This window comes from Coenobita brevimanus, chromosome 94 (assembly GCF_032717465.1).
Source record: "Coenobita brevimanus isolate Jiangsu-jjx chromosome 94, ASM3271746v2, whole genome shotgun sequence".
Taxonomy (NCBI): domain Eukaryota; kingdom Metazoa; phylum Arthropoda; class Malacostraca; order Decapoda; family Coenobitidae; genus Coenobita; species Coenobita brevimanus.
Genome location: NC_137047.1, coordinates 40,113,964 through 40,125,121, shown reverse-complemented (window position 1 = coordinate 40,125,121; position 11,158 = coordinate 40,113,964).

The following is an 11,158-nucleotide window of genomic DNA, read 5'->3' as shown; positions in this document are numbered from 1 at the left end:
TGTGAAAACAATACCCGTCCCCAAGTCCCTCCGGAGCGGGGATGGATAATTATGACTTCTGCTTTTTTCAATTAGGCAGTCATTTTTTGTTATTATATAATAATTAGCCATGAATATATTAGATATTCATATAATCATTTATCATGTACAATTTCTGCCTTCTAGGTGTAATAGTTATTTAATACGAAAGTGCATTAAAACAATCAGTTTTAAAATTTTTGCAATTTCATGTTATAATATCATGGCACTCTAACTAGCACAAGGCACCAGGAGGCATAGCAACACGTATTCCTGCAGGATTTTAAGCCCATACCTGTACTAGTTTCTGAGTCCAAGCTCGGAAACGATTTTTTTTTTTTTAATTTTTCATTATTTAAAAAAAATAAGACACACCATTCTACCTATCAAAAGGCACCAATTCACTATAAGACACACAGCTATGTGAAACTTCTTGACTCTACAGCGAATACTTTCTGAGTTCTAGCCAAGAAACGAAATCTCTACGCCCGGCCAGCCGCCCTGCCGCCCAACTCTACGGTCGGACACCTATTGATCCCAGTGATAACAGCACCCTCCTTGACTCTGTCAGGTGGAAGGTGAAAAGGAAGAAAAGAACAAGAAAATCCATGTTTTTTAGACCAATGACTCATGTGAAGGTTGGCGGGTAGATTTATCGGCAGCTTTGCACTTATGTAACGAAGGTCATTTTGTGTGTATGCTTAAAGCTGGCCTTCGCGAACGTTTTGATTCGCAGGCATCTACACCTGTACGGGACGTCATTTCAGCCCCAGCCATTCCTACATAGTATGCACCAGCGCTCATGCTGAATACAGAGCTCAGTCAGTCCACTAGAACACCGGCTATGTAAAAATACTTTGGTACTTATTAACCATGTTTCCATAACCTTGTTTATGACTACTGCGCAAATAAAATCTACTAAGAACTAACCTAACAGAGTTAGGGCAGAAGGATGCCGAGGATGAAACCAGAGTATTTAGCTTTCACGGTCTGACTGGGAGTTGCTGGGTTTTATTCGTGCAATATTCATAAATAAGGCTGCATACTAATTCAAGCGGTGGCATGACTACCGATATGTTTTGTTCGCCAAGATGTTCCTATGTAGGCTACCTGCACTGACCCATTAATGATATACTCGATAACTAAGCGAGTATGCTTGTACTGTTTTTCCTAACGCCAACAGATTCTTTTCCTCCGGAATTTCCTGAAGTGAAAAGTATCTAGATATAACAGAAGACTGTAGCCTCTGACGATATGTAGCACCAAACATTCGGTAGTATGGAGCACTAGATTCAGTAATGTTTATACTCTGAAGCAGACTACTTTCACGAATTTCTGTAGATGTAGATATATTATACTGAAGTGAAGAAAATAAGTACGGTACCTAGTTTCACTTACATCTATTCATTAAGAACGAAATATAGACCTTGTTCTATGTCCTCAGAGAACAGAATCACCCTGTAAAATATCAAATGTTTTGATACAATACCATCTTTCCAGCTGAAGTAGATTGTAATTTATTCACATGCACTTCACTCATCACCTTTCCTTGATAATATGCAGACATTTTGACGTAAAACAAGAAATAAATAATAAAGGCATTACAGCACAACAGAACTGCAGAAGTTTAACCGCTTTAGTTGGAGGACTTATTTTATTTTTCATTCTTTCAGTTTCAAGACGATATTATTTTGCTTACGAGATTTTTCGTCCTGTAGAGGTTAGGTACAAGCCTACACAAACCACCTCAGTCCTCGGCAATGACCTCTGTTGTTACGTTGCCATGAACTTTGTAATATAAACAGAGACATTTCCCAAGTCGAAGAGAATTGCTTGCCGTAATATAAATGAGCAATCATAATAAAAGTGATGTGAATGAAGACGACAAATGAGGTGAATGCAGAAGTTAAAGAGATTGCCACCCACTCGCCCATTTCAGTCAGCAGCTTCCCAATGGCACCCTGAGTGAGCTAGTATTCAGCGGTTCTCCTTTTCTTCCGCACCTCCACCGTTAATATCGCCTAATCGCAAAGGTGAAACTAGTGTACGATAGGTGGAGGCAGGAAGATGTGCAACAGTCGGATCACCTCAAACGTTTTACCCACATTGAAAGGATTGTGGAGATGGCTAATGGCTTCTCTCTGCTAATCATTATTGCTGCAGTTAGCGAGAAAGTTGACTCTAAACAATACAAGATATGGAGTCAGGAGGCCGTAGGAGAGACACCCACTCACCCAACCACCAGCTTCACAATGGCACCGCTCATAGAACCTCAGCCGTTTGACCCTGCAAATAAAAGGCCGCTAAAATGTCAAAAGATACACTCGAATTAAAAAAAAAAAAAACATCGAAAAGAGGAAAACGATGATATCTAAATGATCAGTACAATTCGTGATGTCTCAAGACCATAATTAATTTTTTTCTGAAAATGAATCTACTTACTATGAATAAGCAGCGATATACAACCTCCAGATAAAAGCAAGGCAAGGCTACCATTCCCAAGCGATTTCACTGGACATTTTGTAATAACTATAACCGATCTCTTACAAATATACATCTGCTATGGAGACTTGTTTATCGTAGAAACTGGTAAAGAATCAATCGCTAAAATGATAAGGTTAGAGTCAGCTTGCACTTCACCGCTCACTTACCAAGCACTGTCCACCTCTCAGTGCTTGGCTTGCACGCATTTCAAATCGGCTGTCGTCAACAGTAATGTACAGCAACAGGAAGTTCTTTATTCCCTCCTATAAGGTAAGATGTTTAAGTTTTTGGCATATGTTCATGCCCTACTTTCTTCTGGAGTATAGTAAAAGTGGGTCGACTTAAGGTTAGCCGAAGAATAAAGTATGTAATTGACAACCATGACTTAATTCGTATTTTGTACTCATAATCACTATATTACCGTCGCGTCTTTTACATTACCTATATTCTTTGTACCACCAGATGAGTATTCAGTTTAGAAGAGATTTTCTAAACAGTAGAGATTAAACCCAACCTTCAGTAATATTTTGACCACAAGATATTCGCCCTATGCACATTCAAATCCCCTGGTGGTGGCCGGAAGAAAATGAAGGACACGCCATTGGATTTGCAGAGGTTGATGGAAGAAAGACTGTCAACACTGTTCTTCTTTTTATGTTTTTGTTTTTATTTTTTATTTTTTTTTATTTATTTATATATATATATATTTTTGGCTTGCGCACTCTTGACTCTTTCAGCCTAAGGACGTTATTGGTATTGTATTCTTGCAGGCGCCATACGATTTTATTCAACGTACGAAAGCCTCTCGTAATTTTGGTTTTAAAGAAAGCTTTTATCTAGCCAGTCCAGTTAAAAAGTTTCTCTCTCAGGGTGAATGAAGCCTCCTGGAGATTGGATCAGTAAAATGAAAAAGACGATACTTAAAGACAGATAAGTAAATTACTACATAATCTCTCTCCATACATGGAAATCTTGACGATAGGAAGAAGTGCTTAACAGAAAGGATACTTCACCATTCAGTTAGCAGACGTATATTTCATTATATTCTTTCTAACTCTAGATTCCTTTATTCAAGATTCATAAAGCATTTTAGTAATGAAGAAATGCAATATTCTTTTACCTTTTTAACAGTGAGGGACTTCCCAAATCTGAGATCTGGTAAATGCAAATATGATTCAAAATGCCATGTGTCTGAATTGCCCATCCAAGTATTTTAAGGCATTTCAATCATCACCTACCTTCTTTAACTCCTTTAATCAATAAACATATTTTTGGTTTATTCATTTTATTATCGGACTTTCAGCCGCACTTATAGTGGCGACAAAAATATAGTGTTTGTCCTTAACTGGGTCGCTCTCTTTTCGTCACTCACTCACTCACTCACTGAGCTACAGCACTTTCTTGAAGAATGGCGTCCAGGTCTTATTAGAGGAGTGTTAAGAAAACGAAATTTTTCAAAGGCAGACTTCCCCTGGACCAGAATAATTTTCTGGTAAAATGGACACCCGGGGCAGCCCCTGAGTGTCCCACTCAAAGCCGTCGGGCACTGATAGTAGTATTACCAAGGAACACGAATTTTTGCACAACAGAGCTTTACCAGCACCAGATTATAAGCATGGTGGGATCCCACTGGGTGGTTCCCCAGTGGTCTCGGCCGAAGGCGTTATGCACCCTCAAAGATAGTAACAGAAAAACATAAAATTTTGTATATCGAGAGAAATGTTCGCTTCGGCCACGACTGGGTAAAAATGGAACCATGGAGGGTCGCCCCTCATGGGGGAGGGAGAATCTTTCGGGTGTCCTGGAAAAACAATAACTTACGTCCATAGTTTCTAACCTAGGAACACGAAACTTTTCATATTGGCAGACGTTTACTCCAGCCATTTTTTCGGCGGGGTGGAACCTACTATTACCCCCCCACCCATGGAGGGAGGAGGGCGATGCCATAGTTTTTGTTTGTTTTTTTCCCTCCACCTGACAAAGTCAGAGAAGAGTGTTGTTATCGCTGGGATCAATAGGTGTCCGTCCTTAGAGTTATGCTGCAGGGCAGCTGGCTGGGCGCTGAGATTTCGATCCTAGGCCAGAGCTCAGAAAGTATTCACTATAAAGTCATAAAATTTCACATAGTTATGTGTCTTACAGTGAACTGGTGCCTTTTGATAGGTAGAATGCTGTGTGATAAGTAGTTTTTTTTTTATGAAAAAAATATTAAAATGCAGATTTCAATGTGACCTGTGCAAGGAATCTGAAGGGCCCAAGTTATGTGTCCTCAAGGCGTTTTCCTAACACCTATCTTTAAAAAAAAAGATGGGGGGGGGTGAGAGTCGTTATGCGCTTGGTTAGGTGTGCAGGGAGGTGGGGGGTATGTAGTTGGTCAGATGGAGGGTTGCAACATCGTAGCGTTGCCTATGTTTTACCTACGAACATAAAATTTTGCACCATTTTATAATGTTTACTGGTACCAGGTATGAGGAAGGACTAGATCTCAAAGTACGCCCCCGATGGGTAGGCGACTCCGGGGTTCAGGACAAAGCCTTTTTGCCTGGTTGTGTTTTTATCCTAGCGACACGAAAATTTGCCACATCTGAGGTAGGGTGGGACCCCTGACAGCCACCCACCACAGGGGAAAGGGGTGAACTACTCCCAGGCGGGACATCGTCACAGTTTCTTCGCAGGCACACACAATGCTGCACAGTAATACAGCTTCACCTGGAACAGTTTATAGAGTGTGAGACCCCCAGGGTTCACCCCCTCAGCCTCCCCCGTAAGTAATTGTTTCTTTTCCCTTATAGTTTTGCCGGGGTGGGCGCGTCCATCATATGTATCTTTTTTTTTTTTTTTTTTATGGCTTAGGAAAGTCTTTTAGAATCAGCAAGGTTATAAATAATATCATTTAATCCCTTTGCTACTAGAGATCCTTTTTAAATTCATTAGAAATTGTCAGGTGATCTCAGCAATACACTTTGAAATAAGAAAAAAAGATGTCATAGGACTGAAGGTTCAAAGTTAACAGAATTTAAGCCTCAAATTGTATAATACCTCTTGGCTATGATCACGTGTTGTGTTTATATCTTGCCATCTTCAGGCGATTTTCAGCTGCGAACAAATTTTAAGAAATAAATGCAGTATATACATCACTGCTTAACTCAGTGCCCCCTTAACTTGCATCAGATCCTCTGGTGCTGCCCCGGCTGAATTAAAAGGGCGTAATTGGACTGAATGACTTAATGGAAGGAATGATTGCAGAAAATTTTAGTTTTTCCACAGCCTTAGGATGTCATTTTTAGATGTGGGAATATCTCTTGGAGCGGTCTACTCACTCAGTCACAGCGTAAAAATTTTCGGAAGCAGGTGTTGCACTCTCGTAGGCTTTTGCGACTCTCCATATTACATCCCTCATGGTCCCGCCTCCATCTAGTATTTTTGTACTTGTTACCTTATTCTTGCTGCTCCCAGACGAGGTTATTCAACTTAGGAAAGACTTCTCGTACTGAAGGGTTGAGGGAAGGCCATATTTAACCTCCCCATTGGAAAAGTCTAAGGTAAGTATAATCGTCTCTAAACAGCATATGGAAAATGGAAATTACGTCCGGGTAGTGATGGAGGTAAAAACTTGGAGACACGTGACACCAGCGTTGCTCTCATCATCATTTATATTCATTTCAGACTGACGTCATCTTATTCAGTGTAATCTTGCTACCTTTTGTAGCAAGCGCAGGGAAGTCCTCTTGTGATGTAGGGATTAACGAATAGTCTGTATTGCATCTTCAGGTTGAAAATTTCTGCATAAGGTGAACAATACAGTTTGATGGTAGCAAGAATGAAATATTAAGAACGCCATCGCAGTGAAAGCGTTAAAATACAAAAAAACATTAGCCTGTAAGGACGATAACGTACTTCACTGTACTCGTACTGTCCATTGACAATTTTGTTCAGCTCAAGTGAGAAATTTCGAACTTTACAAATGTGGTGCTATGCTGCTCTGAAAAAGCCCGTCTTGCAACAGCAGTTGCAGCAGCAGGAATAAAATAAAAATATACAGATATATGTCCGTGGGCTTAGAGCGTTCAAATTTCGTTAATGAAAAAAAGACAAAAAATCTATGCGAAAATAAATTATCGGTGCAACATACTACAGTGGCTATTCTGTCTTCTGTGTGTCATTAGATTTACTTAACGAGCGTCTGTTAAAGATTGGATGTACAGTACTAGTATAGTTTTATTAGATCCATAACTCTGTTGTACAATATGATGATTGCATTCCACATCAGTCAGTTTTCTGATCTCACCCCTTGACTCCCAGACATGACTTTAACTTGGATTTCACGGAATACAGGTCATGAATATCTGAAAAACGAGAGAGAGAGAGAGAGAGAGAGAGAGAGAGAGAGAGAGAGAGAGAGAGAGAGAGAGAGAGAGACCTTAACATCATTAAAACCATGGTTTATTTTATTAAGGCTGCGGGTTAGGTAATCTTAGAGTGACAATTTCTATACAAGACTCTGCTGTGATCGGTGAACACAGTACTTTGTTGGCAGTGATATTAAAATGAAAAAAAAAAAAAAGAAGTAAAACTTCATCGTAATGATATTTTGTATTTCTTATTCCTATAGAGACATTTACCTAGCGAAGTCAGTCGCCGATATCACAAACCTCTAGATCTTGAAACGTCTATTGTAAGCAGAATATAAGTCTCTGGTGGATGCATTACTATAAAGAAATTCGCACCTCCGTAGAGTGATTACTACTCGTGCATTGCCTTGCTTTCGACTAATGTCAGACTGTTTTAGGAAGCTCAATAGAAAACTGGACATCGAATACTTTCACAATTAATTGAAATGCTTTGTTCCAGAATAAGTATATCGTCTTTTATTCTGGCGAAGACGGACACTTTTATCCAGCTCACCGAAACTCAGCACAGTTAAAACCTTAATTCGATGAACCCCTGTCAGAATGAATGATTTCCTCGGATTTTACTCTTTAATCAAAGAGAGAGAGAGAGAGAGAGAGAGAGAGAGAGAGAGAGAGAAAGCAATATTATATATATATATATATATATATATATATATATATATATATATATATATATATATATATATATATATATATATATATATATATATATATATATATACATATATATATATATATATATATATATATATATATATATATATATATACATACATATATATATATATATATATATATATATATATATATATATATATATATATATATATATATATATATATATATATATATATATATATATATATATATATATATATATATATATAAATAAATAAATATATATATATATATATATATATATATATATATATATATATATATATATATATATATATATATAAATATATATATATAAATAAATATATATACATAAATATATATAAATAAATATATATAAATAAATATATATAAATAAATATATATAAATAAATATATATAAATATATATATATATAAATAAATATATATAAATATATATATATAAATAAATATATATAAATATATATAAATAAATAAATATAAATATATATAAATAAATAAATAAATATAAATATATATAAATAAATAAATAAATATAAATATATCTAAATAAATAAATAAATAAATATAAATAAATAAAAATATATATATATATATATATATATATATATATATATATATATATATGTTTGTGTGTGTGTGTGTGTGTGTGTGTGTGTAGTAGTAATAGTAGTAGTAGTAGTAGTAGTAGTGATGGTGGTGCTGGTGGTGGTGCTGGTGGTAGTAGTAAAAGGGACTTGCCTTCACCAAAAATGCAAAGTTCGAATGACTGATTTCCATCACGCTCACTCCTTAACCTTTCCCATGCCACTCCATGCATACAGTATTAACCAGTCCTCAGAATTCTTCAAATGTTTTACGAGATTAAGCGGGAAAGAAAAGTTTCTGCGGCCATAATTGTTTATTTAAAAGCAACTGGGAAGAAACTGAAGGGTGACCGTCGGAGTCATGGCTAATGCCACTCAGCTTGCACAAAAAAGATGAAGGTTGGAGCAGATGTAAAAATTAACTTTCTGTTATTCAATTAGAGGATCCAGCATTATTGTAAAGTGGTCGGCATAGCTGCCTCAGGATGCCAGTGGGGATATTCCTCTTCTAGGTAGAGAATTAAAAAACAAAAAATCAAATATGCATTCTAGGAATATCTGTTAAGTAAATCCATAACTTTCTGACGCACTGTACTTTCTTATAGACTTGGGTCCAGGTCTTGGGAGTGCTAGAAAAACGAAATTTTACACTCCCCCTCCCCCGACCCTCACGGGGAAGGCAACTCCTTGGTATCCCACCCATTTTTTTAAATCAAGGAATTCGGATTATTGCATAATGGAAAAGCTTCAATCGCGCCAGTTTATATGCATGGTGGGGACCCCCGAGGGCCGACTCCCAGAAGGAAGGGCGGACCCCAGTGGTCACGGACAAAGTCATAATGTACGGCCAATGTTTTCCACCAGAGAACATAAAAATTTGCATAGTGATTGATGTTCACCTCAGCCACGATTTGGGGAAGGATGGAAGCACTCCTCCTTCTCACGGAGGAGTCTCAGCAAAGTCATTATGAACTGCCATACTTTTTAAACTAGGAACACAATCTTTGCATATTGGTAGGCGTTTACCCTGGCCATGTTTTAGGCAAGGTGGGACCCCGATGACAACCCTCAGCAGGTTCCTCCAGGGGAAACTATGCCATAGATTTTTACCAGGGGGGACCATGCCATAGTTTTTTACCGAAGAACATTAAAATCTGCATTATGGAAAATCTTTACTAGGACCATGTTATAGGCAGGGCGAGAAACCCAAAGGCCACCCTACAGGGAGGGACTCGTGAGTCCCGGCGAAAGCTCTTATGCAAAGTTAGGTAATTTTAACCCAGGAACACGAAGTTCTGCAAAATGGTCGACGTTCACCCCAACCACGTTATAAGCATGGCAGGACCCCCGATGGCCACACCGCCATGGCGAAGGGAGCTGCTTCTACTGGGGACAACGTCTTAGTATCTATTCAGGCACACGAGAAACTGCACTGTAGTAGAACTGCACCCAGACTAGAGTTTATAGAGGGTAGCATCCCAGGGGTTAGTCCCTCCACTTCCCCCACGTAAGTATTTTTTTTTTTGTGCTTACATTATTGAAGTGATGGGTGCGGCTGTCAGGGGTGGCCATTGTATATAGATAGATAGATAGATAGATAGATAGATAAATAAATAAGATAGATAGATAGATAGATGTGTGTGTGTGTGTGTGTGTGTGTGTGTGTGTGTGTGTGTACAGTCATGATCATAAATAATCCTCTATCCTTCGGTACCCCTTGCCTCAGGCTGGCTCCTTAATGCACGGCAAGTCACACTGGGGTAAGAGGGGCTGAGAGGGAGGGGCCAGAGAGAGAAGGGAAGGTGGGTGGGGGGACGAGCGATGGTGTGGGGCTGGGGTGAGGAAGGGGAGGTAGATGATGGAGAATGAAATGCGAAGTGGTTGTCACATTATTTGTCTATTTTCTTTCATTCAGGGCATGATATAAAGGAGTTAATATTTGGTAGATAATGCTGCGTTACACCTTGTCTAGCGGCGTCAGATAACAAGCTTTAGAGTGGTGATATCAAGGGCTGTCTGAGAGAAATATACTGACGTGACAGATCAAACATTAGTGCAGTGCCATGGAGACTGTGTGGGCCCAGATTGTCAATGAGTGGGAACCAGAGAAAGAGAGGACACGGGCCAGCCTCCACCAGCACACCAAGGACGAGTGGGAGCTGTTCAGACGAAACCAGCAAACCATCAACAACAATGTGTCCTCGATGCCAGGAAGACAGCAAGAGGTGAGGCAGGAGGCCACTGGACTACTTACAAAGCATTTTCCTGGTTGCTTTGTCTTGACCAATTTCGGTAAACACCGACACAAATTTTGGGAGTTTGGGTATGATTTTATTTAATTTTCCTTCTAACAGATGATAAGAGATATCGTTATTATATCCACCCATGTGCACACACATCAGATTTATTTACCTTTTATGCAGTTATTTTCAATAGCCTTTTCACATACAGATGTCATAAGAGTTGACATGATATTGACTGTATAGAGGGAGTGTACAGAGAGGATGATCAGACTTACTGCGGACACAGCCATGTCAAAGGTTGCATACGACATATAGTTCCAAAAAATAATTGCATGTAAGGGCAGAGGACGTTTCTTACACAAACATTACGGAAGTCAAAGCCATCCAGATTCTATTCTGCATCCGAAGTCAAAATACACGGATAAGCACAAATTTTTGGCTCCGCACTAATTATTGATCTGTCACGTCAGTATATATCTCTCACGAGCCAGCCCTTGATATCACCAACTATCTAAAGCTTGTTATCTGACGCCGCTATACAAAGTGTAATGCAGCATTATCTACCGAATATAAACTCCTTTATATCATCCCCTGAATGAAACAAAACAAACAAATAATGTGACCACCAGTTGCCAATTCATTCTCCCTCCCCTCCCTCACCCAACCCCCGCACCATCGCTCGTCCCCCCACCCACCTTTCCTTCACTCTCTGACCCCTCCCTCTCAGCCCCTCTTACTCCTGCGTGACTTGCCTC